This window comes from Cydia strobilella, chromosome 15 (genome assembly GCF_947568885.1).
Source record: "Cydia strobilella chromosome 15, ilCydStro3.1, whole genome shotgun sequence".
NCBI classification, from domain to species: domain Eukaryota; kingdom Metazoa; phylum Arthropoda; class Insecta; order Lepidoptera; family Tortricidae; genus Cydia; species Cydia strobilella.
The window spans coordinates 7692176-7705817 of NC_086055.1; the positions used below are offsets into that span (position 1 = coordinate 7692176).

Sequence of the window (13642 nt, forward strand, 5' to 3'; positions counted from 1 at the left end):
GATATAGCGGCAACAGAAATACACCTGTGGAAATTCCAACTGTCTAGCTATCACGGATCATGAGATACAGCCTGGTGACAGACGGGCAGAGAAGTCTTAGTAATAGGATCCCGGTTTTACCCTTTGGGTACGGAACTCTAAAAAGAAACGTTTTAAGTAATCCTGCGCCAAACTACCCCAGTTGTATTTGAAGCTTTTCAGAAACTTCAACATTAGCAACTTTTCCTCGCAACGCACATGCTTGGGTTGCCACTAATGGAGAACTGTTTCTACCGACTACAGGAAAAAATAGTCTCTTTGACTGGGAATTGTCGGCCAGTCTCATCCGTGTTGAAAAAGTTTACATCTAGGTCTCAAAAGTTTTAAAAAGTCAGTAACTTGGCGGAAAGAATTCGTGTTCATGTTTACTAAAGTTGCTTGGAAAATATTGTATTGCTCAGTTCCGTTATGAATAGAGCTTTGCGGTATCGACATTTTGAGTTTTGCAAGTCTTTGACTTTGGCTAATTTGGCTTTTACATGCTGTAGGTATCGTATAAATTACTTAGGGACTTGAACATGTATAAGAGATTTAAGAGTCCCCGGCAAGCTCGGACGAATTTCATCTACTTCCCATAAAAACGGAGTTTTGTTCTCATTTTAAAACTACGTGTTATCCAACACCTCTTATACATGTTTAATGAAACTTTGAACATATAATGACATGTGGCATATCTAGGTCTGTAATTAGTTTATATAGCTCCAGTTCATAAAACAAACGAAATAGGGCAAAAACAAGTTTTATATGAAAAACTTAAATTCGCTGTATTTTTTTTACTATGGTATCTAAAACTACATAAACTATAGGTAATTACAGATATTCCCTATTACCCCATTATATTAGACCTTATCCTATTGTCAGTAAAAAGTTTCAGAGCAAACTAGCTACTGGTTTTAAAATGAGAGCGTAACTACGTTTGTATGGAGAACTGAGCTTGCCGCGGACCCTTGAAAATTCCAACGTGTTTCTAAAATCATATGAAACACACGTTGCTTTATTAAAAATCAGGGGCATTATGTAAGTTTTAGGTGGAGCGTACTTTAGTAAATTTAACATAATAATTATAACCGATGCTACAAGCTAAGGCGCAGAGGCGTAGCACAGCATAAAAATGGCTTACTACGAGTATGCATATTATGTGTGTGTCTACACATGTGCAAGTTGCGGAATTTTTCCCAAAAGTTCTCGAAGTTTTAAGAAAATTTCACAGAAAACAAAGGAAACTTTTATTTAGGATATGACAAATTTTGATTTCCTTACAAAAATATGACAAACAAGGCTTATCTTTGTATGGTTTTCATAGAGAAATAAACCCTTTTGAAAAGACACTCCTCAAATGTACTTAGCCATACCCCGAAGCTAACGGAGTTTAAAAAAACACCGTGAAGGTAAGTTTGCTGGAGCCACATTTGTTTTCTTGACATTAAACATTGAACCTTTCCAAAAAAAAGTTTATATCATACGAAATGTATATGAAAAACTTTTTCGATTTTTTTTCGCTTAAATATAACTGTAACTCTTGCCATTCAGCGCTTTTTATTAATGAAAACAAAAGAAGTCCGTTGGAAAGTGAGTGTCTTTTGTTTTAGAATAATCTGCTAAAATGAATAAGCATTTGAATTGAGTGAGATACTCGAAACCGGCCGCATAAATAGAAATTCAAATTTGGAAGGCAGAGTCCGTTGCGATGATCCCAATAACTAATCATTATTCCATCTCTCTTGAAAGCCAGCTTTGACTGAGTGCAATTTGAGTATTATTGTAGCAATAATCCAAATCAATTCTGTAAAATTGATGAGTGTTAAATTAATACCCAGTAAATAACATGGCGATTCTAAAAAATGTTACTCGACGATTAGTGTCATTTGGGGATTGCAGTCATTACATATGTTTCATTCATTCTCGAAAAACAAAATACGGAAAAACTGCTTTGACTGTGAATTTAGCCGTAAAGAAATTAAGTAAGCTTAGAGTGTTTACTTCATACATAGCCCCATTTAGATAAAGTTTTATCCAGCTTAGCGAAAACAAATTTATGATAAGATTCAAGCTTAATAAGTATTAAGTTTTAAGCAAGTTTAAAACTTATTAATCATACGTTAAACGTTTCATTGGAAATCAATGTACATTTGTGCACTCTATTAAGCTTGCTTGTAGTAGGTTGTAGTGCTTGTGTATTTCTCTATTGTTTAGCGCGCGAATTTTTAAAGTAAAACTTCTTTAGGTGCGACTAGAGGGTAACTCAGGTTTTTTTTCTGACGGAAGTAACGCTCAGTAGTGACACACGCACAATAGGACACACGTCAAAGTCCCAACATAGCGATAAACGTCATCGTCAAAAAAGTTTTACTTCAATCGCGCGTAAAGATTATACGTACACGCTTTTTTTAAATAACTACAAGTTATTAAGCAATTTCATTTAAGCACCTATCCTAACCTGAAATCGTGAAGTTTCATCTCAAGACACCGTTTCTAATCTGTATGCGGCCCTCGCAGCGACGTCATTAAGCTAGTTATCTCGTTACCTGTCACAATACGCTAAGTACACAGTGTAGTAATTGAGTTACAGAATCACCCGCTTCGAACACGTCAGTGTAAGAACAAACATGGCTGCCTTAATGTATACTTATACAGTTAAGGTCGTAAATATGTATACATTACTCCGCCTTATTCCATTGAAATAAGGTTCATATTTTTACACTTATTTATAAGCTTTACTTTTCATTGTAGTTAGATTCACGAAATATTTATAGTGATAAATTTGAATCACAGTTTTTAGCAGCGATAATGAAATTACATTTGTCAATGATACAAGCTTGCTAACTTGAAGGTCTCCGGCAAACTCGTTTCTCCATACAAACGTAGTTCCGCTCTCAATTTAAAACGACTAGTATAGGTAGATTGCTCTGAAACTTTGTTCTTACAATAGGATAAGGTATATCTATGTCTGTAATTAGTTTATGCAGCTTCAGATACCATAGTTAAAAAAATACAGCGAGTTTAAGTTTTTCATACAAAACTTGTTTTTGCTGTATTTCGTTTGCTTTATAAACTGGAGTTATACTATAAACTAATTTTAGACCTAGATATACCTTATGTGCAAAGTTTCATTAAAATTCAACACGTAGTTTTAAAATGAGAGCGGAACTACGTTTGTATGGGTAGGTGCAATTCGGCCGAGCTTGCCGGGGACTCTTAAGAACCGGGCCTGTAAATGCAAATCCTTTTAACCTCATAGAAACACTTGTGTTGCTACCACCATTTTACGAGTAAAAATACACTTATTACGTGAAAAGATTAACCCTACCCATGCCATCCATCACGGCACAATTGACGTGGACGTCAACACTTAACCCCCGTGACGGTGACTCGTGTTATATGGGGATATGAACTCGTGTCGGGGTCACTTTGCCCAGACTGGCTCGCGAATACTGTAGATATATTCAAAAATGTTGTTTAACAGGGAATGATAAAATAACTATAATATATTTACAAAAAAATACCTTTTTTATACCACGTCGGTGGCAAACAAGCATACGGCCAGCCTGATAGTTACAAGTCACCGTAGCCTATGGACGCCTGCAACTCCAGAGGTGTTACATGCGCGTTGCCGACCTTTTAAATACCTGTACACTCCTTTTGTACCTTAACTGATCAAATCAGATCCTAACCTGACCCTGGGACCAACTAAAATGTATACACTGATATATATAATTATGTTGTCAGACGAAAAAATATTTACCAAGTCGGTCGAAGCCGCTTTCGAAATATCGGGGTACATAAATAAAAATTACAAACTGTCCACGATTTTTTAGAAACCGGAAAAAAACAACGTAGCAACATGAGACTAAATGACACAACTGATATGAATTAATCCAACGACAAATGTCTCGTTAAAGAAAAGTTATTTTTCAACCTTCCTACTTCAGTAATTTTATGCGTACCACGGCAAAGTAACGTTTGATTAGCTTAATTTAATAACTGCTCAATCAATAAGGCTACATTTACAATATAAATAGAAGCGCTCCGTACTTTCCAAATTCGTCAGATAGGTATTTCCACCATTTTTCATTTACGACGTGAAAATAATTAATTATAACAAAAATGTTAAATGATGTAGGCTTACCGCATGTAAGCCGTCTTCACAGAAGATTTATGGCATACTACGAATTGGCCCCCATCCTCGCGCGTCAAACGTAAAGGTTCCTGTCAATCCTAAAATTGTCGTTTACCAGGGCACAACCTTTACGCACACTACAACGCTCTTATTGTCAAGCAGTTAAGTCTATTTTTGTTCAAACAGACTGCAAGATTGTTTGGCAAAAAAGCTGGAGGCTCTCTTGTCTACTTGATCCCACTTTAAAGTGAGTTCAGAAGTCAACTGTTTACGCTTCCCGCACTTTTGTCAACTTTTCCAGTTTTTTATAAGGATTTAAATAATTAGAAGTGCATTTTTAAATTTAAAAAAAAACAACAACCATCTAAGGTTCATCGTAATAAAATAATCTTTTCTTGGTAATTTTTGATCCCGCTTTCGGTTTTCTATTGAGCTGAATTTGATTAGGTAATCGGTGACATGTAATATTTTGGTACCTTACACCAAGCTAATTTGATGATAGAGACCGAACGTTGGCCAAATGAGATCTAGTAAAACAAACCAATTTGGAAGCTAAGTGTTGGTTGGGCTTGTGCGACGACGATTTGATATATTTTTACAATATTGTACAACTACTCATAAGAACTATTCATAAGAGTTTATTATTATTGTTGTACATAGGTAAGACTAATTATTTTTGATATGAGTATTCGAAATTTGTACAATTTAGTAGTAGTTGCTTAGTGCTTACGCATTTTAGGAAACTGGCTGCAAGAGATACGTTTCTCAACGGATTGCTTAGTATAAAAGCCATTATTCACTCTGTGCTTAAACCATTTACACTTTAAGACCTCAATGTTAGAAATTCATCATAAAAATATTTACTACTTATCGGACTTATCCAAACAACTTGACTGCGACGAAAAACAAGTGAAGAGTTTTATTGACTGATAATAAAATTATACTGATAATGCAACATGGCACCAAATCATTACGTTCTAAAAATATCCTTCTGTACCTAAGTATATGTACGTCAATATGCCACTAATAAACAATATTATAATAATATCGTCATCATCATATCCCTGATCACGTACACTGCGGCCTCCCCCCAAGGATCTCTAACGACCGGTTGAGTACTGCCCCCGTTCAACAATTTCCTGCGAACTTTATAAGAAATTCTGGTTATTGTTGGTTTACCGGCAAGCGTTGCGTTTTCCGGTACATCATGTATGTAACTACTATGTACATAAATTTATTGTAATGTTGTACTACCTCAATTAAGAACAATTTCCTTCTCGAAATCAAATCCAATCCTGTTTTTAAATTGAACGATTTTAGTTTCTTTACAAATGTATACTCGTGCAGTCTCCTGTAAATGTCTTTCTGGCAGTAGATATATCCGAGTTCACGATTACTGTCACCCCCTCGCAGTTCCCGTATTTACCATTGTTCCAGGGTATTTTATTTCGTTTAGATAAGCTTGCCATCAATTCACGGCAATACTTGGTAGGGAAGCTGTTAATTCGAACACGCGGGGATGAACAGATAGATTGAATAGGTACTTACTATCAATGGTAGGTATTATTTTAAAAATTCCGTTTTCGTTGACCCTAAAACGCCATTATATCGTCTTCAAGAAACTTAGTATAGTTTCAATTAGGTATACGGATCATCAAGTCAATATTTTCTTATTTATGAATGTGTCTGAATTTCTAGAAAAGCTTTTAAGAAGGTTGTATATAAAACTTTCAAACTTAATTTAGTGGTTCATTGACCAGGGATGAATCATTATTTTCGCTTCCTACATAATCTAGTTTCAGTATTTGTGAGGCTGTATAATTTTGTTAGTATAGATTTTTGGATACATACAATACTTAAACGAAGTAATAACTAATATTTAACGAAGAAACTTTCTTCAGAAGACGAACTTACTACACTTAACGTTCAAAATTGTATCTCGATCAGTCAGTCAGTCAGTTTTTGGTTTATCAAACTAAAGGTATATTATTAGATACTTCGTCGTATAATAACTTGCTCAGCAGAACTTTTTAATTTCATAATGAGGCGGTATCGGTAAACTTTCCTCAATTGAAAAGAGAATTAGAGCCCATTCACTGTAGACACAATAACGGTCTTGATTAATAAAGACGCTGATTAATAGCATAGTCTTCCTTTAAATAATCATCCAAGCAAAGTAATCGATGAGAAAAAATTAATAAAGATCCTGCGAAGCAACCCCCAAGGACTAACTTCACCATTCATTTACAAAGCAAACCCCAAGTTGCACTCTCGAAACTCATTAAAACTAAATCCGGCTGCATTTTCTAAAGACGCTGAATTAAAGCTTCTTTAAAGAAATTTTCTTAAAACTCAGCAAGCGGTGAGCGTGCCTCACTGCCTCATTTGCTACTATTGAGGCATTTCCTCATAGTTCAATGCGCGCTTCCGTTTAAATGAAGCTAAAGATTGAATCGTTCTGGATTCACGGCTTTGAAAAACTCAATTTTAGTTTTAGTTCTAGTGTTACCGGTTCCACTTTGACTTTGTGTGGACGCCGGGGCCCTTGAAAGTGGGGCGAACTGCCTGCGGCCGCTCCGTGATTCAAGTTGCGCCATGTTTTTTGGATAACAAGTTGGTAGATCCGGCTCAAACACTAACTAGCCTAACTCTACCTAGCATGGAGAGCTAAACTTTTGTATGAAGATTAAAAATAAAGATATATTTAGTGCAAACGTAGCGTAGCGTGCGTGCAAACGTATAAACGTTGCGTGTAATTTGAAAGCAAAAATAAAATTAAAAGGAAGCTAAGCAAAATGAGAAAAAACAGTAATAGATGAGTCCACCCCCCCACACACACATCCACTGCCACAACCGTTATCACACGATGCCCATTAATGGGCGATCGACCGGCGAGTCCGAACTTATTGTGTTTTCTCATTAAGGTTACATTTTGATTGCAACTACTGCTTGCTCCAGGAAATGTCAGTTATCCAGGAAATCGATAAAAATAGTGTATGTTTAATACTTTATCGTGTGATTATTTTATTCTATTCTATTCTAAGGCCCTTACTTAAGGCCCTTAAAGATTTTAGCACAAGAGCATAGAAGCAATATATTTTTACCAGTGCCAAGCTGCCAAGAAACATATTTACTTTACGAAGGAATAAGTTCACTTTACGCCATAAGATTTATGAACCAAAGAGACAGACTTAACGAAATTAATCTTACAAATGAAGCCAGGAAACTTAGTGAGGAGTGTTGAGTATAGATAATAAATGAAATGCAACGGGAAACACTCAAGAAAAGCACTTTTGCAGAAAACTAATATCAGTGTTTGCCAAGCAGTTCGCATTTGGAGAATTGGGGTGACGGGATAGAGTAATGAAAACGTAGAAGAGACTGCTTTAAAATTTCTTAATACTTACATACTTGTTTGTATTTTTAATGGACTTTCAGTTGTGCATTGGAGTGATAATAGGCGCGAAATATTTTTCTTACGATCAATTATTGTTGGGGTTGGGACGAAAAGGAAGTGGTTCGCAATGTCCGACACGATGACGATGATAATCGACTGAGTAAAACAAGCTCGTAAAGTATTTTTATAGGGTGTTACACCAGATCTCTCGGCCATTAGCCAAGCTAATAGTGTTGAGTATTATTTCATGAAAAAAAACAACATTCACAAATGGTAATTTTACAGAAACTTATGAAAAAGTAATCATTGTCTAAGGAACGACAACTGCAAACGCTATTTCGTCGATTGTACGTATTATAACCCTTCCTTATATTCTGTATATTTATAACTTCTCGCGTTTAATGATGGTCGCTATGATGACATTGCCATCAATGGAGCCATTGATGGCAATGCTTGAAGGAACCAGTTCCTTCAAGTGTCTTTTAGTTGGGCTTAATGTATGTATGGAAACACTTCATTGTACATAAGACAAATTACAAACACAATATAAAAACAAAATATATCTATACAATGTGCAAAGGCGAACTTATCCCTATAATGGATCTTAATCTAAAAAATAATGGATAAAATTACCGTAGGTATTTTTGTTATTTAAATGTTAAGTTTCTAAATAAATTCATGTGCTAAGCTGCCAAAAAAATTACTACAAATATTTTACGTGACAGCCACTCCTTATAAAAATTAACTGTCATTTAGACCATCATTCGACCCGAGAGGTAATATAAACAAACGAATATAATGTAAATTGTAAACAAGCCAAAACCACATGACAGTATGATTCGACCAATGAGATAATATTATAGAAACAATGTTAGTATAATTGGTTAAAGAACTGACTGACTAGAACATAAGGATACGTATTCTATAATTTTATAAAATTTAAGAACCAGCAAAAAGGATTCTTAAGGTATAATAGAACATCTTCTTTCATAAAACGCTTACAATAGATAATATTCACCTCTACTAATAGAGTCCCAAGTCTGTGTGAGCTCCACACAATACCAGCGCTTATCGGGACGGCACCGACGTTATTAAATAAACAGGCTGCTCGCAAACGAACCCGCGAACACCCTGTAGCTGACTATACAGGCTGATCGTATTAATGGGAGTCTGGAGTAAGTAGCACTCGAAAGATTGGATACTTACTAAATAAAATAAAATCTTAGGCACGTTCTGTTGTTCTTTACACCAACTTACTTATTCAAAAATTACTTTAAAGACATAGGGAACTAAGTATTTTCTCAAATAAATCACTAATTCTAACAATAAATATAAACCCGCCTGCGATTGTAATGACACTGTGATGAGTGTTGTATGAACAATACTCGTTAGCCGGTTATCGAATTCAATTCTCGCATTTGATTATGTTTACACCTACCTATGTAAATATTGAACCTTCAAAGGCGAGACGGCTATAGCCGTTATAGGCGCGATATCATACGCGTAATTATGGAAGGTACGAGTACATGATGATGTATTATATTTTTTCTCGGTTTACGATAATCGTATATCTGAAGCAAAAAACTCGGAATGTTTTTAAATGCCCCAGAACACCCCATGTGTAAATACTTTCATCTATTTTGTGGTTAAACCTTCTCAGATAACGGCATACCGTTCAGAAAAGTCGGACAAAGGCATTTTTTAAAGGCCATTTGAATAACACCAAAAGTGATTCAAAAAGGTGTCCGCGCCTCCGTGCTCAGTCTGTCAGAAAATGCCCATCTCAAAGTTAATGGATATTTTATTGCATTTCAAGTTAAATTACGCATAAACGAGTATTTTTTTTTTCACATATATCGCGCTGAGTGTTCGTGTTGATTCTGACAAAATCGGAAATATGTCACGTCATAAAACTCATAAAGCTTAGGTTTGTGATCTTGAATGCATTTTTGAATTAATTTATTATAGCCATTAAGTTCATTTCGATTCAAGAATAAAGCGATTTTAATCGTTAGTTAACTAATCGTTTTTAACTTATTTTAGCTTCTTGATGAAGAAAAATATCGTGATGAGGATACAAAACTAATTTTAAAAGGTTAAGGTGAGATGGCAGTCGCAAACTAGTAACTGTGTCAATTATAGAAAAACTTTTTTTTTTACCTAACAAAAGCAGTTTTACATAACATACGGATAAGGTCTCCACAGGTCCATGGAGGCGTACCAAGATGACAATAGTTCGTTAACGCTAAAGGTGACTGTCCATTTTCAACCGCAGCTGCGTTACTGCTCCGACACTACTGCAGCGGCCTGAACGCGTCGGTGTTATTGTCAATTTCCATAGTAAAATGAATGACGATATCGACTGCACGTAATATGGTGATTTTAACGTTTTCCCAACCGCAGCTGCACTACTGCTCCGACACGTCGGTGCTATTGTCAATTTCCATAGTAAAATTAATGACAAGGCCGACTGCACGTAGCATGGCCATTTTTGCGTATTTAGTGTATTATTGCAACTGCGGCTGCAGACCGCACGTCAAATCTGTCACCTGCACTGAAATGTCTTTGGGTCACAGATATGAGTAGTTCTAAGCAAAGAGGATATAACCACTACGTTCTAATAAGGAGCTTATTACACCCAAGGATATACAACCCCGATGGTACAGTCGCCGTATATCGCAGATATATCGGGTCGGCCCAGGAGCTCACAAATATCTGAACACGCCTTTATTGTCAAGGCGCTAGTGTTCAGATATTTTTAGCACCTCGGTCGCTCCGATATATCTGATGGCGACTGTCCCTACTGTAAACTTTTTTGCTAATCTATATTGAGCCATATCACAGAGCCAGTTAGGAAACGTGTGTGTTGTATACAATAATTGTGTACAACACGCACCGCGCTAGTTGTATGCATGCACAATTAGGATTGTTCATTTTTTTTTTTAATGTTCTATTTCGAAAACCATTTCGAGATATGAGGTTTTTAAACAGTTTCCGACATTTGCTGCGATATAATAATCGAAGATTGAAGATATTTCAACAAATATACTGATGACCTTAGTTTGACCTTCTCACGAGGCTGAATATAATAAAGTCATCGTATAATAAAAGTTATCGAACCATAGTAAATAAATCTGTCACTCACGTCAAAGTTGTCATTGTCATCAATTGTCATAATGAAAATTTTCAGATAAACCGCTAGTTTTTTACGATTTGATTTATAATTTTGATACCTAAACCACCCTAAACAGTAGATTCTGATTGCTTAATATATCAAAAACGTTGTTCCCATTCGTGGGAATGATTTACAAAAATAATAGTCCGCGAAGACCTACGTGAAAGACGGTGTTGTCGTGAAGTAAATGTGGAATGGAATACTTCAAGTTGTTACCACATTATTGCTGTGAGGGTCACGTCAATGTAAGTATAAAATTAATATTATTTTACTACGAATATTTAAAAGTCCATTTTTGTGGTCGGATCACTATTACCTATTTATTTTCTGTGATGATGTGGCCAGAATATCTAAATACAAACCGTTTAACACAGCTTGTGCCCTACTAGCTCCGTTTTACTGCTTTGAAGTTAAATTCAATAAACAGACATACATATACGAGTATGTAACTTATTTGATGAAACTGAAAAGATAATTTCTAATTTCCAGGTACAAGTTGCAGTTCAAGGTTCAAGCTGCTGATATCATGATCATGGCGGACAAAACTAAAGTTAATAAAGAGTTGTGAAAAATAAAACAGTCTTATTTTTTACTTTTTTATTAATTTAGGAAAAACCTGTTTCCCAAAAAAGTGTATACATTATATGTTCAACATGTTCTGCACGTGAGGTTGACAATGAGGGCTTTGTTTATTAGCATTCAGTTGAAGTTGATGTAGGTTCTACTCTTGTTGAACCAGAAAATAATTGCATAGTTTGTTATTAAATCTATGCCCAGGCACTATTCTTGCTATAACTTTACATTCTCCGCCTTATCTAGAAATTTGTACATATCCCACAGCCGTATCTAAAAAGGAAATGACCTGACCACACGTGATGACCTGAAATAGCAGAATACCTATAATTAGCAAAATGTACCTGATTCAACAGATCTCAAATGCAGTGCAGCGAGGGAATGCTGCAGGCATCATGGGAACTTTTGAGCCGGGTACGATGCAGGGTGGAGGCGCATATTAGATGTTTAGTTTATTATTAGTTTTAATTATTATGTTATTTATTATTAATACCTATTGTATTGTATTATGCTCTTTTTATATTATATTAAGATTTATGTTTATCAAATAAAATAAGCAAAATTGGCATGTAATACAATATCTAACCAATGGTAACAAATAGGTAGAAATAATCCACAAGATGCTAAGCGTCCTTAACAGTGGACGCTTGTTACAATTTTAAGAATCAAATCTCCTTACGAATCGAATTACTTACAAAATATATGATGTAACTTGCATTTGTATTTTTGCTACCCTGATTTCAGCCAAGTTACGGTTGGAGTTGGATGTAGTTACTATAGTATATACATCCAATAAAACTAAGTTATATTACTTAATATTCCGTAATCCTGGCCAAGCTATATTTTCCTACGTGATTTTTTTTATCATTTCATGATAAATTCATTAAATAAACTGTTCTTTTAATTTTTCGTAGTTTTGCGAGGATAGCTATAAGCTCGACAGGGCACGAGCGATAGAGAGGCAAATAGAATACCGAATAATCGGCAAAGTGGCCGAATAGGCCGAATAGGCCGAATAGTTGCCGAATATTCCTGGCAACTCTAGTCGTAATATCATATTATATAATGTCGTTTATGGCGACACTTTCTAATTTTGTCATTGCAAAATTTGCAAAGCCATTCCTGAGCTAAATAAACGAAGCAATCATTAATTTTTATTACAAGGAGCAAAGATGTTGTTTAATACCTCCTGGTAATATATTGATATCCAAACATACGAAAGGATACAAAATTGAACCACGAGAGAAGCGAATGGTTTAAAATTTAGAATATTGACAGTTGCGGGGGTCTTAAGGCATGAGGTTTAAACAAACTTTGTTACAGTGCAACACGCAATTTTTCATCCCACCAACACGAGGAAACCATTTATTATTCAAATTAATTTATTTGAAGTTCTTTCTATCGGCCAAGGTGAGGGCAATAGCTTTCTTCATAAAGGATTTCTTGTCTCGCCCGTCAAGTTTTATATGGATGCACGGTCATATCATAAAGAGTGCCGTGCCGCCCATGGACACCTGCAACACAAGAGGGATTTTAATTTGTGTTTCAGTTTCAAATAGGAAACTTGACAATATGAAGTGTAAATTGCGCAATTACTTATAGCTCTTACAAATAATTTTATTTATCGCATCGGATTGTTGTGTGCGGTGGTCACCTGGTGGTCACGCATTTAGGCAAGAGGATGGGGAAGAAAATTTCACATTGTGAACTTACCTTAATGTTAAGAATAATTTTTCCTCTGCATTAATTTTATTTGAGTAATTTGATTGTATTTCGTCAATTATTAAGTCTCATTCAATGTTGAATTGCTTTTCATTTAATCGGCAATATTATCTGAATAAAGGATCACCATTAAATATCAGATTGTTTATTAATATTGCGTAGCTGCCTTCGTCGGACTCTGACTATTGTAGAAAGGCAAACTGGTCTTCTTTTTCATGTAGCATGTAGCATTATCGTCACTCGCTTCTTCACGTAAAAAATACAAAAGTAAATTAGTATTTTATTTGTACGTCTGACATTATATGACGACATTGACAAGCCATCAACGAACGCTGTCGCGACTGCACGCCGCAACAGCCGCAGTCGTGCTGCTACAGTAGTGCGGCACCGCGTAACGTCGCAACTGCAGTGCAGCGGCAGTTACAAATGGACAGTCACCTTAACGCTAATGGAAATGTTGGGACACTATGAAAATGATGAAGGGAAGTCACGTAATTCTTGTCATTCCGGTACTTTTCTTAAGATTTTTGATGTCTGTATTATAATTATAATAATTTATTATGATTGTAAGAGTAGTTAGATTAGATGTGTAGGAGAACGGTCTACCTACTACATGGGT

The 13642-nt window shown here is 35.6% G+C and overlaps 1 long non-coding RNA gene across 1 annotated transcript in view; it reads left to right on the forward strand.

Moving 5' to 3' along the window:
• Nucleotides 1–13642, forward strand: part of LOC134748015 (uncharacterized) — a 508661-nt gene that overhangs the window by 175157 nt on the left and 319862 nt on the right. The gene's annotated exons all lie outside the window — the stretch shown is intronic.